The sequence below is a fragment of the Plecotus auritus genome (assembly GCF_963455305.1).
Source record: "Plecotus auritus genome assembly, chromosome: 3".
In the NCBI taxonomy this organism is placed as follows: domain Eukaryota; kingdom Metazoa; phylum Chordata; class Mammalia; order Chiroptera; family Vespertilionidae; genus Plecotus; species Plecotus auritus.
The window spans coordinates 99,505,708-99,529,739 of record NC_137772.1 but is presented as its reverse complement, the minus strand read 5'-3'; the positions used below and the strand labels follow the sequence as shown (position 1 = coordinate 99,529,739).

The 24,032-nt window shown below is 42.1% G+C and overlaps 1 pseudogene across 1 annotated transcript; it reads left to right on the top strand.

Annotated features, from left to right (window-relative positions):
* Nucleotides 1-3,928: 3,928 nt before the first annotated feature.
* Nucleotides 3,929-7,951, top strand: LOC308244100 (putative E3 ubiquitin-protein ligase UBR7; annotated as a pseudogene). The gene is made up of 2 exons: nucleotides 3,929-4,777; nucleotides 7,505-7,951. The product of its transcript is annotated as a putative E3 ubiquitin-protein ligase UBR7 (transcript).
* The last annotated feature ends 16,081 nt before the right edge of the window (nucleotides 7,952-24,032 follow it).

The window sequence follows — 24,032 nt, the reverse complement described above, 5'->3', positions numbered from 1 at the left end:
TATAATAAGGATTAATAGAATTTAAATTCAGATGTAGGAAAATAGTCATGGTTTTCATACACATGAACATATGAATGAACTTTGCATCAGTGCATCTTTGGTTCTCAACCTTGGCTGCACCCTAGAACTACTGGAGAGCTTTTAAAAATACCTTTGCATGGGCCCCACCACCAAAGAATATATGTAATTCAGTTGTCTGGGGTGGAACCTGCAGCAGTATTTTGTAAAAGCTCCCTTGTTTTTAATGAGCACCCAAAGATGACAACTACTCCTGTCTTACTCTTTCTACTATCCTCTCTGTTTTAAGGGAGAATAGGGTGGTTAGGGTGTGGGGGAAGTGGTGGTTTAGTAAGGGAGGAGGCAGCCACCATGATTGAGCATTGGATTTAAAGTCAGTGAACCTGGATTTGAATTCTAGTTCTGCCACCTGCTAGCTGTATGGTCTGAAATTTCAGGTTCCACATTTGTAAAAATTGGTGTCAAATTTGGTGGCTTTAAAAATCTCAGTTCTGGAGCCCAAAAATTGAATTGTTATCACCTGGCCACATTCAAGGTATAAGTAGAGCTACACTCCTCTGGAAGCTTTATGGGGAAATCTGTTCCTTTCCTTTTCCAGCTTCTGGTGGCTACTGGTACTCCTTAGCCTGTGGCCACTTCACTCTAATTTCTGCCTCCTTCTCTTCTCTGTCAAATCTTTTCTCTTATAAGGATACTTGTACATTAAGGGTCCAACATAATCCAGAATAATCACCCCATCTCAAGGTCCTCGGTTCAATTACATCTACAAAGTACTTTTGTTTTCTAAGGTAACATTTACAGGTTCCAGGGATTAGGAACTAAATATCTTTCAGAGGGCCATTATTGAGCCTATCACAATACAGCTAATAATGAATCCCCTGACATCTGATAGGGTTATAGTTAGGGACAAATAAGGTAAGTAAGTGAAAGCACCTGAAAATGTTATGCAAATGTAAGCTATAATCATCATTGCCACTTTTCATGACTCACCTATTAAAACCCCCCAATGACATGTGCTGTAACCCTGGCAACCCTAGCAGCTTCCCATATGTTCTCCCAGAACATTTCCTCTGGGGCAGAGCCAGGGCTACCCTAAGTTTATACAGGCCCTTGTGAGAATTAGAAAGGGAAGTGACTCTATCCCTCAGGACTCTTTACTTCTTTCTGAGAATATTAACAAAATATATTCTACCATCTCTCAAAACCTTGTAAGGGATATTGAGCAAATAAGTAAATATATTAAAAATAGTGGGAATGTTAGAGAGTGAGAATTTTTGAGCACTCTGGAGAGACCGTGGACTATGCCCCAGATAGGGTTGTCAGTGCTGACACCAGGCCAGGCCTTGAGATATGGTCTCATGGCCCCTTTCCCCTTGCACCTCACAAAATAGCCTTGCAAGATAGAACACTGTCAGCTTTCTAAAGAACAGGATAACCCTGTAAATGACATGGTCGTCAATAGCATGGCCCTGACATTATTTGGGAAAAACTGTTTTGTCTTGGGTTACTTACTCTGCAAAAATAGGATGTGGTTAATGTGCTTAAAAGTGGTCTTGCACAAAGGGTCGGGGCTGCTCTCTGACCTCCCCCAGGAGAGAGGGCAGTCGCCGGCCGGCAATAAAGGCTCCCTAAATTTTAATTTGGTCTGAACTCCAGTGGTCTTTACTCGTGTTTGCTCCACAACAGGAACTAGATTTCTCTATATCAAGGAAGGAGTTAAAATATGAAAAAAAGAGAATGTTAGAATTTTCTCTAAATTAGAATTAAGTATGGGTATAAACTCATGGTTTTCAATATGTAGCGATAGATATGGGAATAATTTTTTAAGGAAGAGTGATGTCAGAGAAGGACACTGAAAATCTTATTCCCATTGACTGTCAATGGGTGCCCCTCCTCCCACAGTCTTAGTGAAAACCGCATGGGGAGCCTGGACTTCTGCCCCAACCCAGAAGTAATGAGGCACTTCTCATCTTCCCCACTGGGGTGGTGTCAGAAGAGACCTAATGGAGAGGCCTAATAGTCAATACTTTCACTATTGTAGAGTGATAACAAAACCACCCACTGTGGTGTCTGTGAGAATGGGAACTCCCACCCCTAACCTGCATTAGTGAGGAGCTCTCCCACCTTGGGGGTAAATGAAGGCCAAGAGGAGAACCTGGACTTCCACCTCTACCTGACTGTACCTAAGCAGCACTTCCCCCTTTTTCTTGTTAAAGCTGTGTTAAAAAACAAACAAACAAAACAAGACAAACAAACAAACAAACAAACAAAAAACAACCAGGCTAAAACAGACTCTCACAATATAATACAAAAATTCCAGGTTTCATTTTAAAAATATTCATCATACCAAGAACCAGAATCTCAAACTGAATAAAAAAGAAAATCAATACCTGCCAACACAGAGGCCATACAGATGTTAGATTATCTGCCAAAGACTTTAATGCTAAAATACAATAAATATGTTTCAATGAGCAATTATGAACATGCTTGAAACAGATAGAAAAATTGAAAGCCTCAGCAATAAAAAAAAACACCAAATAGACATTTTAGGACTGAAAAATATACAATAACTGAAATAAGAAAGCTCAGTAATGGGCTAAACAACAGAATGGAAACAGAGCAAAGAACTAGAAGATAGAAGAATAGAAATAAATAGAGAGGAAATAAACTGAAAAGTAAAATAAACTCAGAAATCTATGGAACTATAACAAAAAGACTCAATATTCATGTCATCAGAATCCCAGAAGGAGAGAAAAAAGAAGACAGGGCTGAAAGAATTCTCAAAGAAATAATGGCTGAAAACTTTCCATACTTGACAAAAGACATAAACTTATATATCAAGAAGTTGGGCAAACTACAAGCAGGTCAAACCCAAAGAAATTAACAGAAGACACACGCTGTGACCTTCGTGGCAAGGTTCAGGATCTGAAGGAGGGGCCAACGCACTAATGAAAATACTATACAAGAAATATGAATTTAGAAGGCATTGGGGGCCAGGTGGAGTCTCTTTCTTGAAGAGACATGCCAAGACCTAGCCTTATCTGCTTTTTATTCAGTTTTAGATACACATCTTGCCCTCAGTAAAGCATGGCAAACAGGTAGCCAGAAAGACCGCCTCAAAAGTCAGTAAAGATCAGTAAGGTCCAGTAAACATTTACTTGGAGGCCATCAGGTCAGGAAATTGCTTCGGGCCACTGCTATCTCAACACGAACAATCAGTGCCTAGCGTCAGCCCTGCTAACACTCAAGGTCCATCGGACTCTTGAGTTCCTTGGTGCACACTCATGACAGTATTGGCAAGCGGTGGCTTCCTGCAGGCACATAACTAAATTTCTGAAAACCAAGACAAAGAAAAAATCTTGACGACAATCAGAAAACAATGACTTTTACCTGTAGGGGATAAAACATTCAAATGACCTAAATTTTCTCATCAGTGATCTTTGAGGCCAGAAGAAAATAGCACAATAAATTTCAAGTCCTGAAAGAAAAGGACTGGCAACCCAGAATCTTAAATGTAGTGAAAATATTATTCAAGAATAAGGAGAAATCAAGACATTTTCAAATGAATGAAAACTAAGAGAACTGGTCATCAGAGAACTTAATACCTAAAAGAAGGTATCTAAACAGAAGGGAAAAGATCAAAGAAGAAACCTTGGAACATCAGGAAGGAAAGAAGACGGTGGCAAGCAAAACTATGGGTTAATACAATGTGTATCTTTGTGTACTGTTGGTGGGAATGCAGATTGATGCAGCCACTACAGCATGGAGATTCCTCAAAAAAAAATAAAATTAAATTTCCTTATGGCCCACCACTTCTAGATATATATCAAAAGAAACCCAAAGCCACGCCTCTCGTGGCCACTCTTCCTGCCTCCACCAGAGCAAAGCTGCAGTCCCATGATAGCTGAGGATGGCTGGAGCTGAGGGTCACTGGACAGCAGTGGGAGCTGGAGCCCATGGTATTGCTGGCTGGTCGAGGAAGAGTTGGAAAATGAGGTGTGCACAACACTGGGCGGCAGTGACCCCAAGAAGTGTTCCTATTTGCAGCTCAATAAAGAGACAAGCACCATATACCTGTAGTTAGTACCTGCACCCCTGAGAGAGAAGAATCAGCAGGAATTTGCCTAGCTTGCAGTCTTGAATATCATGGAAGTCATAAACTATTTAAACTACACACAAAAAGAAATTTTTGTTGTGATTGAGGAAACAGCAAGTTTAAAAATTTGGAACGCAAATTATTTCCTGACAATGCAAAGATAAATTCTGGCAATAAGTATAATGACAACTTTTTTGGATTGTACTGTATTTGTAAGAGACTTTATCCTGATCCTGAAGATGAAATTCCAGATGAGATAATCCAGTATGTAGTGTATGAAGACTGGTTCCATGGAAGTGCCATTCCCCCTGAGAGTGGGGATTTCTAAGAAATGGTATGCCAGGCCTGTATGAAGTGCTGCTCTTTCTCATGGGCCTATGCTACACAATTGGCAGTAACCAAAGTATCTGCTGAGGATGGTGGGTTAGTGCTGAATGTCGATGTAACAAGTGATCAGGAAGTTATCAAACCTGAAAATGAAGATCATCAAGATATTACCTTCAAAGCGGATGTTCCATAACATACAAAAGATGCTGTGAAGGAAGTTAAAGCAGAGCAGACTAATAAACCATGTACCAGCTCTAGTTCTGAAGCTGACCTCCAGACAGTGTTTAAGAATCAATGTCTTAACACAGAATCATAGTATGGCTGCAAACTGCAGGAGTTTAAAACTAAGTGTTTTAATTAACCAAAGAACTTATATGTACATATGCATAGCCCATGGACACAGGCAATAGTGAGGTAAAGGCCTGAGGTGGGGTGGGACCCAGGTGGAGGGGAGTACAGAGGGGAAGGTGGGGAGAAGGACATCTGTAATACCCTCAACAATAAAAATTAAAAAAAACAACTGTAACGTTAGACAAATGTGCATGGAAGTAAGTAAGGCACATCATTATTGTACTTTATTTTTTTAAATAAACCTTTATTGTTCAGATTATTACAGTTGTTCCTCTTCCCCCCCCCACCCCCACATAGCTCCCCTCCACCCGGTTCCCACCCCAACCCATGCCCTTATTGCCCCCTGCACTGTCCTCATCCATAGGTGTACGATTTTTGTCCAGCCTCTTCCCACACCCCCCACATCTCCTTCCCCCCAAGAACTGTCAGTCCACTCCCTTTCTATGCCCCTGATTCTATTGAATTCACCAGTTTATTCTTTTCATCAGATTTTTTATTCACTTAATTTTTAGATTCACTTGTTGATAGATATGTATTTGTTGTTCAGAATTTTTATCTTTACCTTTTTCTTCTTCTTCCTCTTCTTAAAGAATACCCTTCAGCATTTTATATAATACTGGTTTGGCAGTGATGAACTCCTTTAGCTTTTTCTTATCTGTGAAGCTCTTTATCTGACCTTCAATTCTGAATGATAGCTTTGCTGGGTAGAGTAATCTTGCTTGTAGGTTCTTGCTATTCATCACTTTGTATATTTCTTGCCACTCCCTTCTGGCCTGGATAGTTTCTGTTGAGAAATCAGCTGACAATCAAATGGGTACAACCTTGTAGGTAACTAACTGTTTTTCTCTTGCTGCTTTTAAGATTCTCTCTTTGTCTTTTGCTCTTGGCATTTTAATTATGATGTGTCTTGGTGTGGTCCTCTTTGGATTCCTTTTGTTTGGGGTTCTGTGTGCTTCCCGGACTTGTAAGTCTATTCCTTTCACCAGGTATGGGAAGTTTTCTGTCGTTATTTCTTCAAATACGTTTTCAATATCTTGCTCTCTCTCTTCTTCTGGCACCCCCATAATTTGGATGTTGGTACGCTTGAAGTTGTCCAGAGGCTCCTTAAACTATCTTCATATTTTTGGATTCTTTTTGCTTTTTACTTTTCCTGTTGGGTGTTTTTTGCTTCTTCGTATTTCAAATCTTTGACTTGATTCTTGGGATCCTTTAGTCTGCTGTTGGATCTCTGTATATTATTCTTTATTTCAGTCAGTGTATGCTTAATTTCTAGTTGGTCCTTTTTCATATCCTTGAGGGTCTCACTAAATTTATCGGCAGTTTCTAGAAGATTCTTGAAAAACCTTATAACCGTGGTTTTGAACTCTATATCCAGTAGTTTGCTTTCCTCCATTTCTTTCATTTGTGACATGTTTCTTTGTCTCCGCATTTTGGTTGCTTCCCTGTGTTGATAGAGTGGCTTTGTGTGCTAGGTATCCTATAGGGCCCAATAGCTCAGCCTCCCCAATTACCTGAGGTGGACACTCTTGGTGCACCCCTTTGTGGGCTGTGTGCACATTCTTATTGTAGTTAAGCCTTGATTGTTGTTGGTATCACTGGGAGGAATTGACCTCCAGGCCAACTGGCTGTGAGGATAAGTTGTGTCTACGATGGGAGAACTTCTGTTCTGGAGACACCCTTATGGGGCAAGACTTGCTTCAGTGGGGCTTTGGTGCTCACTGAGTCTGCCCACTGAGTGTATCCCTTATGAATCTGAGGAGTTGTAATCTGGATATTCCCACTCTGACCACTGGGTACACTGGCTCTTGGATCTCCAAAGACGTGCTAATTTAGCCTCTGTCTGAGGCCACCCAGCAGGAGCTATGGAGAGATCTGAAGATCCCTCTTCTTTGTTTGGGGTTTGGAGGTGCCCAGATGAGGCCCAGCTGTGAAGCAATGCAAGCTTCTGTGGAGCCTTAAGCCTTCCTTTGGAAGTTCTGGCACTCTCTGACCCAGCTGCAGTTTGTTGGGTAATTTTAGATTGCAAAGGGCCAGGCCATTCATATGCAAAAGCCTCTGCGCACTGCTGGGGTGGGGTTGTAAATTGGGTGGGGCAGGGTCTCAGGGAATCAATAGGGTGGGACAAACAGCAATGGCTTCCCGTCAGCCCTGCCTGAAGAGGCCCCGGGGTCTCAGTGTCCCGCAGTAATCGCTGCAAGCACCTCTGAGAGAAAGCCACCCTCGAGTTCTGCCCAATGCCAGACAGTCCAGTCCCCCCCCGTATGAGTCTGGGTCCCCAGAGTCTCACTCAGAACTGGAGTTCAGAGCAGTCGGGAGCTTGTGTCTCCCTCCCGATTGAAAAAGACAACCTCGTACTCAATTGCCAGCCCTTTCCACGAGGGAGCACCTCCGTACCTCTGCACTTTACTTCCGCACCTCCTCTGAGTCTCAGTGTGCTTTTCTCTTTCCTTCTAGTTGTAGAATTTCTACTCAGCCAGCCTTACTGTGGTTCTGGATGATGTCCATTTTGTCTTTTAGTTGTAGTTTTGAAGTGGTTGTGCGAGGCAGCAAGTTCAGGTGTTTACCTATGCCGCCATCTTGGTTTCTCTCTTTGGGGACTTTTTCCATTATTATACTTTAAAAGTTGTATATGATAAGACATATTTTATTTTTGCTATATATTTTTACTGAATGATTTATTCCCCATCCCAAGGCAAGCATGAATAAAATTAGGTTAAATGTGGAAAAATACCTGTGTTTTATAAAGAGAGACACTGCCACCTATTGGCCTCTGAACTGGCATAGCAAGTTATCTTCCTGCAAAGACGTATGAAAATGTATGGAGATCTAGGTGTCCTATTCCTGAATATGATAACAGTTCTCGCTTATGAAAACAAGGGCAAGGTTGACCAGGCAGCTGACAAGGCAAATCCTTTAATGGGTACCCTTAACAGCATTAACAGAATTCAACAAGTGGAACTTATTTGTGACTATAATGACTTAAGACTAAACTTAAGGACTATCTCCAGATATTTGCTGATGAAGGCATGGTTGTAAAGAGAAAGACTATCCCGCAGTGTTTTTGAAGAATTTCAGTAAAAAAAGAGAAGAGTGGATGATATGCAGTATTATTGCAGTCAGAGTGGAGTATGGAGCTTTCTCATACAGGCCACCACTTAGACAAGTGTCCACTGATTCCTGGATGAGATGAATGAGAACTATAGGAAGTCAAGGCCTCAAAGAAATGGTCCATCCAGTGTTTTTCTGCATCACACCTCATTATAGATCCTCCTAAAGAGTGATGTATGGAGCTGGAAGGTCTTATGGTCACAGGAGATGCTTGTGTGGCCTGAACTTGCCTTGTAGAAAATGGTAAACAGGCTAGGTTGGAAAGCTCAGGGTATCTTAGAGGATGTTTACAATCCCCAGCATGGGAACTCTTCCAAGTCAAGATTTCTGCACCCCCTTTACAAGGTTACACAAGTAGTGGACCTTTGTGTCTTGAAAGTTTATAACCTCTCAAATGTTTTATTTAACTACCAGAAAGTTACTTACTTCTTATGATAGGTCAGGACTAGGTCTCCGAAGTGACGTAATCCTGTGCAACACAATAATACAAATCATCCAGTGCTCAAGGGATAGTTTGATGAAAGGTACTCTTCCTTCTTTTATGTTAACCAGAAAATCTCTCTTTTTAAAACCTTTTGTTCACAACTAGGTTTCTTATTGACTGTATTGGACTATCTCTTCTTGTAGAGACCGATTTTGGCCAACATGTGGCAGTTAATGCATGTTTCATGCAAAAGTATTAGTTGCTTTGAAGAAATTCTGGCATTGTATGTCCATTTTTGTAGAATTGTTACTAGACTTATAATTAAATACTAAACTCCAACCAGGCTCCTGTAAAATTAAATAAAACCAATTCAAAATAGTGGGGAAATAACTCAAAACAGTAATTCGAAAGGATATATGCATCTCTATGTTTATTGCAGCATTGTTTACAATAGCCAAGATATGGAAGCAACCCACATGCCCATCACTAGACCAGTAGATAAAAAAGAAGTGGTACAGATATCTAATGGAATATTACTCAGCCATAAAAATGAAATCTTACCACTTATGACAGCTGAATGAACCTAGAGGATATTATACTAAGTGAAATAAGTCAGAGGAAGACAAATACCATAGGATTGCACTTAAATATGCAATCTAAAGGGTAAAATAAATGAACAAACAAAGTAGAAACAGTCTCATAGATATAGAAATCAAACTGATGGTTGCTAGAGAGAAGGAGGCTGGTTGAAAAAGGTGAAGGAATTAAAAAGTACAAATTAGTAGTCACAAAATCATGTTTATTTTTTTTTAATTTTAAAGACTTTTTTAGAATATGTCTTTATTTGTTTTATTTTTTTTAAAATATATTTTATTGATATTTTACAGAGAGGAAGGGAGAGGGATAGAGAGCCAGAAACATCGATGAGAGAGCTCTATCCACTGAGCCAAACCGGTTTCGGCTACACAAAATCATGTTTAGTTATTAAACAGAGCTGCCTGATAAATAACTTCACTCTCATTGTCTTCACCATTCTTTGTCCTTCTCCTAGGCCACCAATTTTCAGCCTTTTTCATCTCATGGCCCATAAACTAATTACTAAAGTTCCGTGGCACACCAAAAAATAAAGCTTTTGCCAATCTGACCCCCCAAAAAGGTATAATTTTGACTCATTCTCACCAAATGATGATTGTTGTGTTGGCTGTTACCATTTTTTTTTAAAACTTGACAGTCTAAGGGAAAAGAGGTCAATGCCCCTGACTAAATGGGTCTTGCATGTTTTAAAAATTCTTGCAGCACATCAATGTACAGTGGCATACTGTTTGAAATTGATGTCCTAGGCAATGTTAAGAGTAAGTTAATTTGGGGATTTACATGGAACATAGTAGAGAAACCCAAGAAGCAAGATGACTGTTAAAATCAGATATGTGAATTAGTAATGAAGAGAATACAATGTCAAAAATTCACACACACACACACACACGCACACACACACGCACACACACACACACACACACACTCTAAAGGGTAGAAGTCACAGCAAGAAGGGTTAAGGTCTTTCCTCCACCACCACCCCCCTACGCTGATATAATGAGGGCATGGCATTAGGAGGTGGCTGAAACTAGAACAGTGTACAGTAATGTGTTAGGAGAAGCGTTTCCTTGTGAGCTGAATGTGTTTGCCACAAATACATACGTTTGAAACCAGCTCAGCTATCCAGAATGGCTCTTTTTCATTTTCTTTGACTATAGGAGAATTAAATCTTCCAGGAGATCTCCTTCCATGTTGATCTTTGTTTTCTGTTAAATTATACCAGGAGTCTAAACAGGAAATAGTAATTTTTTTAAGATTCAGGGGATGGGAGGGCTGGCAACGCTAACACGTTTTTTTCCTATTATCTAGCAATATAACCATCAAGCAGTCAAATAACCACTTTATGCTTCAGATTCTTTTTTAAATATATTTTTTATTGTTGACAGTATTACAAATGTCCCCTATTTCCCCCTTTTGCAACCCTCCACCCAGCTCCTACCCCACTCCAGGCCTTCACCACACTATTGTCTGTGTCCGTGGGCTATGCATATAAGTATACAAGTTCTTTGGTTAACCTCTTCCCCTTCCTGGTCCCTCTTCTCTATGAGATCACTCAGTCTCTTCCATGCTTCTATGCCTCTGAACCTTTTTTGTTGGTCAGTTTACTTTGTTCCTTAGATTCCACAAATAAGTAAGGTCGTGTGATTTTTGTCTTTTTCTGACTGTCTTATTTTGCTTAGCATATTTTCCAGGTCCCTCCATGCTGTCTTATAGGATAAGTGGTCCTTCTTTTTTTACAGCTGCATAGTATTTCATAGTGTAAATGTTTCACAGCTTTTTTTATTCACTCATCTACTGATGGGTGGTTGGGCTGTATCCAAATTTTAGCTATTGTAAATAACTCTGCTATGAACATAGGGGATCATATATTCTTTCTGATTGGTGTTTTGATATTCTTAGTATATATTCCTAGAAGTGGGATCACTGGGTCAAATGGCAGTTCCAAGATTTCAGAAAGTAAGGAAGAGGGAGAGAGAGATAGAAACATCAATGATGAGTGAGAATCATTGACTGGCTGCCTCCTGCACACCCCCTGCTGGAGATTGAGCCCGCAACCTAGGCATGTGGCCTTGACCGGAATCGAACCCCAGAACCTTCAGTCCACAGGCCGATGCTCTATCCACTGAGCCAAACAGGGTAGGGCTATTTTTTTTTTTTTGCGGAAACTCCACACTGTTTTCCATAGTAGCTGCACAAGTCTGCATTCCCACCAGCAGTGTAGTAAGGTTCCCTTTTCTCCACATTCTCACTAGCACTTGTTGTTTGTTGACTTTTTGATGGTAGCCATCTGTCAGGTATGAGGTGATACCTCACTGTAGTTTTAATTTGCATCTCTCTGATGATCAGTAACACTGAACATTTTTTTCCTATGTCTATTGGACTTTAGTGTGTCCTTTTTGGAGAAGTGTCTATTCAGATCCTTTGACCATTTTTTAATTGGATTGTTTGTCTTCCTTTTGTTAAATGGTATAAGTTCTTTATATTTTTTGACAATTAACCCTTTATGAGAAGTATCATTGGTAAATATGTTCTTCCTACAGTGGGTTCCCTTTTCATTTTGATGATGGTTTCTTTTGTTGTGCAGAAGCTTTTTAGTTTGATGTAGTCCCATTTTGTGGGAACCCCTTTCACGTCCCGCGTGGTTCAGGGTTCCAGTTCAGGGTTCAGGTTCTGGAGAAGGCCGCACACAAATGAAAAGAGACTTGGAAAAGTATTAATTTGGGAATATGGGGGGCCAGGCGGGAGCCCACCTCTAGTGGGAGGACTACCCTTTGCTTTGGCCTTGCCATCCCTTTTATTGAGGCTATGGGATACACCCATTACCCTTAAGCAGCTTTGGGAAACACCCATAGCCCTTAAGCAGGTAATAAGCGGATTATCATATCAGTAAGGATTTACATGATTACAAAATGGGGAAGTTGCCTCAATTACCATTGTCTCAATTAGATAGGGAGTGGTTGGCTCTGACCTTTCAGAGCTTCAAGGTTGACCAGCCTTCCAAGGTTCCTTGTCCACACCTTTCTAATTAGTGAGACAATGATCGGTTTCCGGCACCATTTGTTTATTTTTTTTCTTTTATTTCTCTTGCTCTAAGAGATGTGGCAGCAAACATATTGCTATGAAAGATGTCTGAGATTTTTCTGCTTATGTTTTCTGCTAAGATTTTTATGGCTTCTCTACTTACATTTAAGTCTTTTATCCATTTTGAGTTTATTCTTGTGTATGGTGTTAATTGGTGGTCTAGTTTCATTTTTTTGCACGTGGCTGTCCAATTTTCCCAACATCTTTTGTTGAAGAGACTGTCTTTATTCCATTGTGTGTTCTTGCCTCCTTTGTCAAATATTAATTGACCATAATGTCATGGGTCAATTTCTGTTCAGATTCTAATCTGTAATATGAGAGACCTCTGGGGTCTCTTTCCATGCTAAAGTGCTATCAACCTATAAACCCCCATAAATTATTTCCTATTCCCTCAACCATCAGCACAGGATAAACTACAATTGTTTCCTCAAATCCAAGGTTTTCCAAACTCCTCCCATTTGTTTCTGTAACAAATTCAGAAAAGCTACACCAGAATATTACATGTTACAACTGACCATTTCTTTCCTGACTAGCCTATCCCATGATCTGGCAGAGAGAAAAATGTCCCCTTTCTAGGAGACAATGTCTAGGGAGGATGGCATATCTAAGTGAAGTAGTTGCATACAGAAAATGAGTTCTCTTTCCTATGCAAACATGACATTGCCTAATGAAAATAGAGCATATCTCTGGTGGTGATGCCTCTATGACACCTCGAGGCCCTTATTACTTGAGGTATACATTTGAAAGATTGCCAGCCAGTTTTAAGTATACAATCTGTGCCTATGCACCAGAGCTAAACTAGATATTCATTCATTCATTCATTCATTCATTCATTCATCCATTCATTCATTCTATTCAATGCCCACCAAAGCAAACAGTGTAATATAGTGGTAAATACATGGGCTACAAAGCCAGACAACTTGGGCAGCAATCTCAACTCTACCACATGAAATCCATGTGACATTGGGCAAATTACTTAATTTCTCTGTGCTTCATTGGCAAACTGAGGGTAATTGATAAATAACTTTACTTTAGAGTGTTGTGAGGATCGAATGAGTTCATAAATATGTAGCATTTAGAACAGTGCCTGGAACATACCTCTCGTTGTCATTGTTGTCATTATTATTGTCATTATTCTTATTTGCTAGGTACTAAGTTTCCAAATAAATAAGCCACTTAGGAATTACATGATTATGCTTAGAATATAAAACAAAAAGTGCAAACATTTTTGCCTTTGTCATCACCCAAGACCTTTAACAGTCAATTATATATTTTGGACATTCAGTAAATGTTCACTAAATAATTTAATGAATTAATTAATGAAATTAATCTAAAACTAGTCAGCAAGTTAACCAGGCACATGGATAATTTCCAGATTGTTGATTTGAATGTATAAATTTTTGGTTTAAAAATTTTACCTTAAAACTAATTGCTAAAGAAAACTTTTTGTTTTTATTTCTTGTCTTTTTATTAACTGAGCAAGAATTTTATAAAGTTTATTTTGATAAATATCATAATATTTCATCATGGCATTACAAAACCTTGGGTGTATGCATTATAACCAAAGTGTGTTTGATTCAAGTATTGTGAAAATTTTCAAGAAAGGGTTTGCAGCCCAGCTGATGTGGCTCAGTGGTTGAACATCACATTGACCCAGGAACTGAGAGGTCACCGGTTCAATTCCTGGTCTAGCACATGCCCAGGGTGTGGGCTCAATCTCCAGTAGGGGCCTGCAAGAGGCAGCCAACCGCTCTCTTATTGATGTTTCTATCTCTCTCTCCCTCTCTCTCTAAAAATATTAATAAAAACATTTTTTTAAAAAAGAAATGGTTTACAGCCATCTTAAATATTGCTCAGGAATACTATATAATAAAGAGGTAATATGCAAATTAACCCCCACGTCCTCACAAGATGGCTGCCTATGACCAGGCTGGCAGGGGGGTTAGTGAGGGATAACCAAATGACTCAACAAGCAGACTGTGTGGGGTGACCAGGCTGGCAGGGGGGTTAGTGAGGGACGACCAAACGACTGAACAAGCAGGCTGCATGGGCAACCAGGTCAGCAGGGGGCGCAGTTGGGGGCAACCAGGCCGGCAGAGGGGGCAGGAAGAGGCAACCAGGCCGGTGGAAGAGGTGCAGTTGGGGACGACCAAGCTGGCAGGGGGGGGCAATTTGGGGCAATTAGGCTGGCAGGGGGGTAGTGAGGTGCAACTAGGCTGGCGCAGGGGAGGGGGGCACTAAGAGGCGACCAGGCCAGCGGGGAGGTGCAGTTGGGGGCGACCGACCAGGCTGGCAGGGGGAGGGGGCAGTGAGGGGCGACTAGGCCAGTAGAGGGGGGAAGTTGGGGGTGACCAGGCCAGCAGGGGGGGCAGTAAGGTGTGACCAGGCCAGCAGGGAGGGAAGTTAGGAGCGACCAGGTTGGCAGGGAGGGGGCATTTGGGGGCAATCTGGCTGGCAGCAGGGGGCAGTTAGGGGTGACCAGGCTGGCAGGGGGGCAGTTAGGGGTGATCAGGCCTACACGCAGAGGCAGTGAGACACAATCAGGCTAGCGCGGGGGGGGGGGGGGGGTGGGGGGAGGGCAGTTAGTGGTGAGCAGGCAGGCAGGCCGGTGAGCGATTAGGAGCCAGTGGTCCAGGATTGTGAGAGGGATGTCCGACTGCCGGTTTAGGCCCAGTCCCTGGGATCGGGCCTAAACCGGCAGTCGGACATCCCCCCAAGGGGTCCCGGATTGGAGAGGGTCCAGGCTGGGCTGAGGGGACCCCCCATGTATGAATTTCGTGCACCAGGCCTCTAGTTATATATAAAATGTATGCATCAAATAAAAGAGAAGTATCATATCTATAACAGATCTAGAGGATAACATATGCCTGAATTAATTGGGCATCTTCTGTGTTTCTTTTTTTTTTTTTTTTTCCGGAGGTTGTAGCTTACTTGATAAATGAAATAATTTTGTTTCCTGAACAATGAAAATAAATCCATTCAAACTTTAAATTTGATTTAATTATTATAGACTAATGTGTAGAAATCTAACCCTTTTTGTTATTTTTAGAGAGAAAGGAAGAAAGAGGGAGAGAGAAACATCAATGGGATGATGAAATGTCAACCAATCGGCTGCCTCCTGCATGCCTCCTACTGGGAATTGAGCCTGCAACCTGGACATATGCCCTGACTGGGAATCAAACAGCAACCTTTCGGTACACTGGATGATGTCCAACCAACTGAGCCACACTGGCCAGGGCAAAATCTTACCCTTTTCAATAATAAACTATAAAGATGCTTTTTTTTTTAAAATAAATATTAATTATACGTATTACTAGTGGCCTGGTGCATGAAACTCATGCACATTAAAATGGAATTAATTAGAGGAAATATTTTAATATTGCTGTTTGCCCTTTCTCTATAATAGAAGTGTCAGAAATGAAAGGAAATCAGTAAAATGTGTAAGAAAATAATATATAAATTTATTAATAAACTGGGCAGGGATGCATGCAGGCAGCATCACATCCCTGGCCAGGGACGCAGGCAGGCAGCTTTACCTCAGTGCTGGGTGGGGACACACGCAGGCAGCGCCACATCCCAGGTCCAAGACACAGGCAGGCAGTGTCACGTCTCAGGTCAGGGATGCAGACAGGCAGCGTCACGTCAGCGCTGGGCGGGGACACACGCAGGCAGTGTCACATTAGTGCTGGGCAGGCCTGCGTGCGCCTCCGCTGGGGGCCACCCCTGGGCTCGGCAACCTCCAGGCTGGGCAGCGCAGTGAACCTGTGTGCGCCTCTGCTGGGGGCCATCTCCGCCGGGGGCCGCCCCCGGGTTGGGTGGCCTCCGCGTCAGGCAGCCTCCAGGCCAGGCCATGCGGGAGCTGCCTCCACAAGGGGCCACCCCTGGGCCAGGTGGCCTCTGGGCTGGGCCACGCGGGGCCCTCCTGGTGATGGCAGTCCCCGCCCACCCGCTCCTGCTGTGCATGCCTCCTGCTGAGCGGTTGTGATGTTACAGCATCCCAGACAATTTTCATATTCCTCTATTATTATATAGGATAGATTCACCAAAAGGAAAAAAAAAAAGGCAAACAACTCAAACAACTATCACAAAAGAACAAAATGAGATTTATTTAACCGTCACTGTAATATGGATATCAAAACTACCCTAAATTCTAGCTCTAAGTAAGCCTTTAAATTCTTCCTTTGTTTAGAAAGGCTCATCTAAAATAGTTCCATAGGACAGTTCCAGCTGGGTTTATGACTTGAAATCTATCTTGCTAATGTGGAGAATGGCTTCCCTTTGGCTTATGGGCCATGGTGACTGGCTGTTGTACTCTTTGGCCCATAGCACCCTAAGAGAAAGATACAAAAGTGATGTATCCTTCAATATCCACTCTATCTTCTATGAATAGTAACTGTCAGCTGGTGGGTGCTGTAACTCCTTTGCCCAGGTCCTGGTAAGAATTCCAAATAAGATAAGGTTACAATCCTTAAAAGAATCTAGGTTACATATACAAAACAGGCTACACCAGCAATTCTCAACTTTTTTCTTTTTTTTTTTTATAATATATTTTATTGATATTTTACAGAGAGGAAGGGAGAGGGATAGAGAGCCAGAAACATCGATGAGAGAGAAACATCGATCAGCTGCCTCCTGCCCACCTCCCACTGGGGATGTGCCCGCAACCAAGGTACATGCCCTTGACCAGAATCGAACCTGGGACCCTTCAGTCTGCAGGCTGACGCTCTATCCACTGAGCCAAACCGGTTTCGGCTCAAACTTTTTTTATCTCAGGATGTTTTTACACCCTTAAAGTTGTCGAGGACCCCCAAAAGCTTTGGTTTATGTAGTTATATCTATCAATATACTATCTTAATTTTCATTTAACCTGAGAAAATTTAGATTTAACTACTTACTTTAAAAATAACATAATAAGCCATGGCTGGTGTGGTTGGTTGAGCATCCTGTGCAGTGAAAGGTCTCTAGTTTGATTCCTGGTCAGGGCACAAGCCCAGGTTGCAGGTTCAGTCCCCAGGCAGGGCACATACAGGAGGCAACTGATCAATGTTTCTCTCTTCCTCTCTCTCTTCCTTCCTCTCTCTCTCAAATCAAGAAAAACATATAAAAGTAATAGTAACATTACATGTTAACATAAATATACTTTTTATGTTTTTATGAAAATGAGTAAAAACATATAAAAATAACAATAACATATTACATGTTAGTGTAAATACACTTTTTCATAAAAACAAAACAAAAAAACATTAGTGAGATGAGTGGCATTGTTTTACATTTTTGCAAATCTGTTTAATGTCTGGCTTAATAGGAGACAGCAAGATTGTCATATCTGTTTCTACATTGAATATGTTGGAATATGTGTTTTGGTTGAAGTAGGTGAGAAAAATATGTGCGGATACATAGTTAGGAAAGAGGGGAGTGTTTATTAGGCCTTTCAGATAATCTACACTAATAAAAGAGTAAGATGCAAATTGACTGTACCTTCGCAATGCCCACCAGCCAATCAGGAGTGAGTATGCAAATTAACCCAACAAAGATGGTGGGTTAATTTGCATATGCAGGCACCGAGCGGCCGGGGTCAGGGTGGGATGCCTGTGTCATCGCCATGGCGATGACGCAGGCATTCCACACTGCCCCCAACCACACCGGGCCTCTGGGCAGCATGGGAAGGCGGAAAGGTGGCTCCAGGCCAGAGCAAAGGCAGAAAGGCAGCTCCGGGCTGGAGCAAAGGTGGTGCTGGCAGCCAGGGTAAGGAAGGCCCATTCTTGCACAAATCTTTGTGCATTGGCCTCTAGTCTATATATATAAAAGGCTAAGCAACCATCTGACCACCTGACTGGCCAGTAGGTATGTTGCACACTGACCACCAGGGGGCAGACGCTCAACACAGGAGCTGCCAAGCTGCAGTGACTTGGCAGCAGTGGTTCTTGGGTGACACACCCCAGAACCAGAGAGGAAGGAGCCTGATTCCTCACGAGGCCCCGCGATTTCCGCCTTCGGCCATGGGTGGATTATTTCTTTTAATTAATTTCCTTTCAGTGTGCACAAATCTGAGCACCAGGCCACTAGTTATAGATATTTGTCTTTGATACTGTACCAAAACTCAACCAGTGGTAGTTTCTTAAAAATTTGCTGCAGTCCGGCCAGTGTGGCTAGTGGTTGAGCATCAACCTATGAACCAGGAGGTAATGGTTTGATTCCTGGTCAGGGCGCATGCCCAGGTTGGGGGCTCAATCCTCAGTAAGGGTTGTGCAGGAGACAGCTGATTGATGAGTCTCATTATTGATGTTTCTATCTCTCTCTCCCTCTCCCTTCCTCTCTGAAATCAATAAAAATATATTTTCTAAAAAAGATTTAATGCAATGTTGAATCTGAAACCATATCAATGAACTTTTCATCCTGTTACTTTGAAATCCATTTGTCTACTGTGAATGTTGAATGAGTCTTTACCCAGGAATAATTTTGTACTGGCATGTGCTGTTCATTTGAAAAAAAAAATTACCAGTTCTCTGAGTTATGTAGCAATTCTAAATGTTGACATAATTATTATAAAACACTTTTACAATGACATTTCTTAATATCACCACTTATTTCATCAGGAAAACCTTTGAATACTGGGAAGCTGTCCAGCTCAGGGTGGCAGATAAATTTTCCATAATTCTTACTTCCAATTAAAAGCTTGACTTGTATCATTTTAGCAATAAATAGTGTAAATTGTTTACCTTGATAAGACAAGCTTGCTTTGTTCATTTTTTGGGACAATGTCTATCAAATACCCAAGTCAGAAAATCATAACTTGTCCATCAGTCATTGGAAGTAAAAAACTGGTGACTCATGAAAAAAAAAGCAGCTAGTTCAGCTCACAACTCAATCACACAATTGTTTTCTTCAAGACAACCAACCTCCTTCAATTGCAGTACAAAATACTTTATGAACACATCCCATTTCATCACATAGAATATTAAAAAGAGGTACTTGTGGGTTCAGTTTTATGAAATTAATAATTTATACTGATTCATCAAGAACATCCTATATAATAAAAGCCTAGATGGCGTCATGCGACGTCGTCACAAGATGGCTGCCCCCACATCATCACAAGATGGCCACCACAATATTGCCACCCCCACATTGTCACAAGATGGCCACCACAAAATGGCTGCCTCCATGTCATCACAAGATGGCCACCACAAGATGGTTACCACAAGATGGCCGGCAGGGGAGGGCAGTTGGGGGAGATTGGACTGGCAGGGGAGGGAAGTTGGGGGTGAACGGGTCAGCAGGGGAGGGCAGTTGGGGGCGATCGGGCCAGCAGGGAAGCAGTTAGGCATCAATCAGGCCGGCAGGGGAGCAGTTAGGGGGCGGGCAATCAGGCTGGCAGGTAGAAGCAGTTAGAAGCAATCAAGCAGACAGGCAGGCAGGTGAGTGGTTAGGAACCAGCAATCCTGGATTGTGAGAGGAATGTCTGACTGCCAGTCAGTTGGACATCCCCCAAGGGGTTCCCAGATTGGAGAGGGTGCAGGCCAGGCTGAGGGACACCCCCCATGCCCCCCATGCATGAATTTTGTGCACCAGGCCTCTAGTTCTTAAATAAAGTTGGCTTGAGCTTGTGTGTGTGTGTGTGTGTGTGTATGTGTGTGTGTGTATGTGTGTGTGTGTTGGTGAATAATTCAATGATTATCATTATGGTTTGGTGCTACAGCCTTGATTCTTGCTAAGTTCTAGCAGTTTACCCACCACTGCTTTTGATCCTAAGTGCTGGTATCAACACAAGGTTTAAAAGAAAAGTCTTTGTATTATGAAAATTGTCTTGGCATCACAGATCCTCTGAAAGGGTCTTGTGACCCCCAGGGGCCTTTTGACCAAATTTGAGAACCACTAGACTGAACTTTGCATAAAGAAAGAAACTTAGTCAAGACATAAGTGATGATGACTAAAAATAAAGAATTGGGTTTTATGTAGTAACCTACAATGTAATTCCTTATGCATGACCTCATTTGATCCTCATAATGCCCTCTTGAGGTGGTAGATAAAGCTGGTATTTTCACACACTTAAGGTAACATCCTTTGAACTGAAATTATGTGCTTATCATCCTAGCTAGGAAGTAATGGAGTTAACATTCAAAACCAGACTTTCTGACTCAAGTGCAGAATTTGCCCCACAATACTCCATTTCATCTTTGCCCTTCCATGAGATAGATATCTGCTTCTCTTCCCCCACCCCCCATTAATATGTCTGTAGCCTATCCTCTGTTGATCCCCACCTACAACCCTCACCATGCTGAATTTAACAGGAACCTTCATATAGTGGATAGGATAAGGAACTGCAGAAACTGGCCCATGAAAGGAACTGAAAATTTGAGAGATGTTTTCCAAAGGAAATAGAGTATATAACACCTGTCACATGAAGATGGTAAATGCTAAGCAGAGGGCATCTCAGCAGACTGTTTAATTGATGCTGTTCTACAGAGTCCATGACGATGTCCTAGGAGCTGACAGAGCAACTGCTGTAAGCAACTTGTATACATAAATGACCCCAGGCATTGGAGCTACCCAACCAACATAGACATTTTACATTGGCATGTTATTTAAGAAAGAAAGAAACCTGTCTGTTCTTCAAGCCACTTCACTGTTACAACAGCTTAGTTTTGCCCTGATTTAATATGCCCTCATTTCTTCAAGGTTTTAGCTCCTGGTTCACTGTTCCTCTCCCCAATCCTAATCCAGTGATAATTCTTTAGGATTTTAATGCCCACAAAGGTGATCCTTCCAACCCCTCCACATTTCATTGAAAGTGCACTTAGCAAGATCACCTTGACCTCCACATTTCTAAATCAAAGTGTCACTTCTCAGTACTCTTACTGGACCTATTGACAATATTTGAAACACCTTCTGCACTTGTTTTCTGGAACAATACACTCCACTGGTTTTTCTCCCGTTTCTCTGGCATCTCCTTTATTGGTTTCTCCACATTTCCCAAACAAAATGTAGAACTATTTCTTACAGCCCCCAACTCAAAGATCAATTCAGTTTATAAAACAAAAACAAACAAAAAAAAGGTGTGGGATATTAATACATAAGTAATCCAAGAACCAAGGCCAATGCAGGGATATATTTTGGAGTCTGGATTAGCAGGTGAACTGAATGTAGATCTTTTAACCTGTTAACCTGAAATATCATTATCTCTTATATGAGATTTGAATAAAATTTTAAAGACTGCAAGCTGAACATTTAACTGTCTGGCCTGGAGAGAAGCTACTCTAATGTTGCCAGTTAGAATCAACTAGACTTGTTAAGGATCAAGTAGACTCTGTGCTTAAATAGGCCATCTCATTCCTGTTCTGGACATGCCTTGTTTTTCCTTAGAACACTGTTTCTCTAGAAAATAGAGAAAGAGGAACATCATGCCTTAAATAGATAAGCTGGGGTAAAAATTGCACAAAGGCTGTTAGTGTTTCTAAGACTATGCCGGGGAGTAACAAATTGTGATAAGGAAGTACCAGTGTGTCAAGGGAAGTTTAGGATAATTGATAAGAATTTTGTTAAAATAAAGGAGCATGGAATCCAAAAGGAGAAATTTGACATATTGGAAAAAGTGGAGGGATGTCAGTGGACTGGAGTTCCCAAGGAGATTGACAAATAACTGTAGTGACAATGGTTGATCAGAAGGCTAGAAAGAAAGACTGGGACATAGCTGGAGGATAGTGGGATAATAGAGCTACTACTGAACACATTCTCCAAACATAGAAACCTTTCAACAATATTGAAGATACTAAAAGTATGATGAGAAAAATGGTGCTTGCCTCTTCCCACCAACTACATCAAAATTACAACTAAATTATAGAACAACCACCCTTGAGAGTCAGCTGAAGACTAAACTCCTATGACTAAGGATATAAAGAAGAAGCTGCATACAGACAGGTAGGAAGGGTGGAGATGTGAAACAGGCTGGTCCCACACCTATGTGTGACAGTTAAGAATTGGGAGGGATATCTTGGCTGTTGAGGTCCCCTATGAGGAGCAAGGGGTCTCAGATCCATACCAATCTCCCCAGGCTGGAGCACCAGTGCCTGGAAGAGGAGTCCTCACAACATCTGACCATGGAAATCAGAGGGGTTTCTATCTGGGTGAGATAAAGGGCTGCTGGGGTCCCAGGCATTTCCATTAAAAAGCCTATACAGAGACTTACTTTCTCTGAGCTCCATTTTGGGGCAGCAACAAGAAAAGCACTAGAGACATACAATTATAAACTGAAATGTCTGGCTTTAGGGTGAGGACTGGAGGGGCAGCTCTATAGTACTGGCAGGCACCATTGTTTTTTTGTTGAGCCTTACCCCCACAGAGCCAACAGGCAGGTACTATAGGTCCTTTGTTAAGCGCTACCCAAACCCAGCCTACAGGCACAGGCAGGCACCAAATCTGAGTTTCTATCAAACTTGCTCCACCCTGTTGACATCTGAGAACTGGCACTATACAACTCACACATAGGCCAGAACCTCTTTCAGCAACTGTTACTCACAAGCTGATGGCCTCAGCCCATGCTATGAACTTCCCGAAAATCTCTGAAAGGCCTACAAACCCCAAACAAACCAGCTGCTCTTTGCATGCCCTCAGCCTCTTGCTAATCGACCCATATCCTGACACTAGTGGCAGCCAGCCTTGGCTTGCAGAGTATCTTCTCCCAAAGCACATCCAAGCCCAGCACAGGCAACTACCAATAGCAGATCTTTGTAGCTCCTACCTGGTGGCCCCAGGTCAAGCACAGGCAAGGGTTGAGCTGGATGTGCACTGGTGCCCCTCCGAAGAGGCCCCAGGACCAGCATACCCAGTAACCAGCTTTAGATCACACCGGATAACCACCAAATTAGGTCTACAAACAACACACCTAAGGGGTGGACACAGCCGGCACCAGAGGCCCACTACAGCAAATCCCACTCTGTGGGATCATCCCACCCCAACAGCTCATCCTCTGTAATTACAGCCAGTCCTAATGGTCAATCCAACCCACTGCATAGTCAACAGCAATCAAAGCTGAACTACGACAGAAGGGTACATACAACTCATACAAGAGTCACACCTGAAACATCCAGCTCAGGTGAACATGGAGATTGTGATACCGGGCCCCAAAGGACACACTACCAAGACTTGGAGATGTAGCAGTTCTACCTAATACATAGAAACAAACACAGGGAGGCAGCCAAATAAGGAGACCAAGAAATGTGTTCCAAATTAAAGAACAGAACAAAATTCCAGATAAAGAACTAAAAATCAAGACAAGCAATCTACCAGATACAGAATTCAAAATGCTGGTTATAAGGATGCTCAATGAACTTATGGAATAAACAGATGATCTCAGTGAGAACTACAACAAAGAGATAGTAAACATAAAAATGGAGATAAAAAACAAAACCAGTCAGAAATTAAGAGTATAGGAAATGCAATGAAGAATACATTAGAGAGACTTCCGGTCAAGATGGTGGCGTAGGTAAACTTGGCACTTGCATCCTCCCACAACCACATCAAATTTTCAGCGAAACCAGAGAACAATAATAATTCAGAACCACCTTCAGTCCTACAACTAGAGAAGTAAAAAAGAAAGCACATGGAGACTGGTAGGAGGGGTGGAGGTGCAGAATGAGCTGGTCCATGTGTGGTGCTTTTTTTTTTTTTTTTTTTAATTGGTAGGGATATCTTGGTTGTGGAGGTCTACATGAGGAGCAAGGGGCATCAGCCCCACACCAGACCCCTTAGCCCAGGGGTCCAGTACTGGGAAGAGAAGTCCCTATAACTTCGGGTTGTAAAAGCCAGTGGGAATTGTGTTTGAGTAACACAGAGGCTGCTGGAGTCCCAGTTATTCCTCCTAAAGGGCCAACACACGGACTTACTCCACCTCACTCCCTCTGAGCTTCAGCATTGGGATAGCAGCTTGGAAGGATCCAGGGACATATGGGAAGGGACTAAATTGTCTGACACCAGGGCAAGACCTGGGGGTGGGGTGGGGGGGGTGGCGAAGGCAGCTTTCTCCCAGACAAAAGTGAT